This window comes from Dipodomys spectabilis, unplaced genomic scaffold (assembly GCF_019054845.1).
Source record: "Dipodomys spectabilis isolate Male_0828 unplaced genomic scaffold, ASM1905484v1 ptg000214l, whole genome shotgun sequence".
Classification (NCBI taxonomy): domain Eukaryota; kingdom Metazoa; phylum Chordata; class Mammalia; order Rodentia; family Heteromyidae; genus Dipodomys; species Dipodomys spectabilis.
Genome location: NW_024870891.1, coordinates 720,402 through 724,067, shown reverse-complemented (window position 1 = coordinate 724,067; position 3,666 = coordinate 720,402).

Below are 3,666 nucleotides of genomic sequence, written 5' to 3'. Positions count from 1 at the left end.
GACCCACAGGCATGTCTGCCTAGCTTGCCAGCCATGAGCAGTCCATGCTCCCTACAAGCCCGGGAAGACCAATCAGTGCCTGTCACCAAGCAGTGCCCATCACAAGTGCCTTACATCAACTCCCCACTAAGTAATTGGCTGGGAAGGACTCAGGAGGTTGGGAAAGCTGGGGCTATATAATCCTCCCCTTGTGCAGAAATAAACAAGACCTGCATAAGCCTGTTCTCCCAACGTGTGTTCCTTGTGTGAGTCATTCATACTTACCTCCTGCTGGAGATCTAGCCCTACAAATGGTGCCCAATGGGTGGCTCGATCGCTTTCTGCAGATGGACGGTCGAGGGTCTAGTGCAAAATTAGTGCCTCCATGGGCAACCTTCCCCCAGCAGCAGGAGAGCCTCAATCACAAGCATTTGTTGCCCTGCTCCGGAGTAGGCAGATAAAAGTATTACAAAAGGAAGCTAGATTAATATGGGAAATAGTAAATGAATTGTATCCCTGGATTGACTCCGGGGCCATTTGGGATCCAGACAGGTGGACCCTCCTCCTTCAGGCATTTCATAAAAAGGAAGTCCTTGACGACTCTGAGCTGCCCCTAATCTTTTACCCCATTGTAGTAGCTATTCAAGCCTGTCTATCAGGGAAAGAAGAAGGGGAAACTCTGCAAGCGTTTAACATCTCGCTGCAAGAAGAAACAGAACAAAAGGAAAATTGCGAAGCTGCTTTAGCACTCCCATCTTTCTTGTGACACAGCAAACAATTCCAGCAAGAACACAGATAACCAACAACTTCCACTAACAGGTGACCCAGGGGGCCAGCCAGCTACGCTTGTACAACTGCCTCCCCCACACTATCAGTTACAGGAAGCCTGCCCAATCACTTCTTTTGGCTGTTTAGGCAAGCCTGGGAATTCTCCTCAGAAAATTTTGTATCCTTGGGCAGAGATATCCAACTTTGCCCAAGAACAAAAACTCGTTGTTCCCCCTGTAATACAACAGTGTTCACAGGCCCCACATCTACCATGGCAACGACAGCCAAGCCTATAATTGAACCCCAGTTCATGTTCCCTGAAAACGTCCACCGAACATCTGCACGACCTAACCAATGGTACCCCCATGACCCAAAAATACCGGGCCGCTGTCAAGGAAGATGGGTTACACTCCCTGAATGCTCAACAGATGCTCGAAACCCTTAGCATTGATCTTAACTGCCCCCATGATTGGAAGAGCTTAATGAACTGTAGTCAACAAGAAAGTTTAAAAAATGCTTAGAATGTATTCCTAAGTACCAGTTTTATAAATGGCTTTGCACTGTGGTTTGTGGTTATTTTATTTTACATGAGATAATATTTTCTACTACCAATAAGTTTTGGAAAAAGAAGAAAACTAAAATTTACTATTGTAGAGGAATATGATAGAAGTAGAAGAAAGATTTTATGTTTGTCAAATCTCTGATGAGTACCCATATTCAAGGCTTAAAGTCATATTTCTTACTATGTTAGACAGATAAGGAAAACAAAACACCATATGATAAGGCAACTATTTGTGATTTTTTAAAATGTACTTAGTATGTGATGAAATTTACTTTATTAGCTAATGTTTTGGTTTGAAATATGGGAGGCTGATCTATTTAACAAATTTTTGAAGTCACCTACTGAAAAAACAAATGATGGGGGGGTATAATTTTTACACTTTAATGAATGGATGAACCTGTTTGGCATTAGTGCTGGGTAAATAAATAAACTCTATTGTAACTTGCTCCCTACCCTTGAAAAACTATTTATGTCACTAAATATCATCTACTTGTAAAGTGTTATCTGGCAAATGTGATTTTTAAAAGTTTATTTGAAAAGGAATATACTTTCAGGAGATTAAATGTAGCTTATCATTTGTTTGACAATGACAACATTTTTATACTACAGAACCAAGTTTTACTGAAGTACCAGTGTTTTGAAGCACTAAGGATCTTCTCAATTAATGTTTTTCTGAATTATATTTGATCTCTATGTCAAGTATTCCTAGCATTGGTAGACCAAATATGGATCTATTGTTCCAGGAACTATTTTTTGGCCTGCTGATGCTGCAATGAAATTATTCATTAATCATTAGGAGAGGGGTATTACAAATGATCTAGTGACATTTGTGGTCTTGTTCAATCATATATGATGGTCATCTGAAAATTAAAATTTGAATTACTGTACTTTCACATTTTGTGATTTCATCTTGCATTTTAAGTTGCCTTGCATTTCCCAATTGCTTACTGATAATTCCTGCATTTCAAGGAATTGGGGCCCTGAAATATAGAAAATGAGAAATTGAGATGGGTCTTCAATTACTTTCTGTTGGCATGTTGCATGGACGTAGGTGAGAACTCTTGCCTTAGTTATCTGATGATGCGGATAACTGGGACCTGGGATCCTAGGACCCGTGGATCCTGTAGAAGAATAATAGCTTTTAGACATCATATCAGAAAAATTTGAGTATAATCAGTAGGAATGCTTCAGAAACATGGAGAAAAACAGTTTGGGACCAGCGAGTTATAACAATAAACAGAGCAGCAAAGTAAAATCCCTTATAGATTAGAAGCAAACAACATTGTTTTTTTTACCATGTGAATTCAGAAGACCAAGAACACTTAGAAGTTATCACAAGTTTATACCGAAACATTGCATTGATAATTTTTATATTCTAATATATATTCTAATCCTGATTATTTATATTCCAATCTATTTATTGGAATAAATATCAATTAATTTTTCAAATTATCAATTAATTCTAATAAGATTCACTGTGTGAAATATAAAATCAGCACATATAAATATAAAATATATAATAATATATAATATTAGAAAATGTTTGGCATTGTTCTGTTGTGGTAAGGGTATCAAAGGCAACAGTTTTTTTTTCTTTCTGCTTATGTGGTGATGAGGAATCAAACCCAGGGCCTCAGGCATGCAAGGCAAGCACTCTACCACTGAGCCACAAGAGGCAACGGTTTTAAAGTATTATTCCATTACCTCTACTCAGTGTTTGGTAGAATTAGAGCTAAAGCCTTACCATTCCGAGATATACAGCCTAGAGGCAAGAGGAAACACTGTGATTTTTTCCATGCCTTTCTATTTCCTAACAAATGGGGCAATGTCATTCTTTCTGATGGAGGCATAGAATTCCATTGTGTATATATACCACATCCCTTATTTGCAATATCTAGTATAGGTATGAGTCAAGCGGAAAAAGTCAGAGAATGTGATGTTAGAAAACGAACCCTCAAATATGTATTTTAATGTTTTTGTTTCTTTCATGCATGTGTTTCTAACGCATTTATAATATTATTTTTTTGTTGCTTTGTATGTCCCTCCCCCACAGTGTAACCCCTGCTTTCACTATATTTGATGTCAGTATGACATGTGGAGGAGACGGGGACAAACAAGTCTTTTAAGGATTCAGGTGGACCTGTTGCAACAATGAGACGTACAAAATGTCATGTCAAAACCAGCTTTACAATGTCGGTGGGGGGGGAAGGGGGGTATGATTGGGTGGGGGGGAGGGGGGAGGCTGGGAAGGGAGGTGAAGGGTAAACAAAGGAGGAGGCTGCAATGCTTGGTAAGAAATGTATGCATTTTTTCTGCCCATGTAATTGTAACCCCTCTGTACAGTATGTTCTCAAATA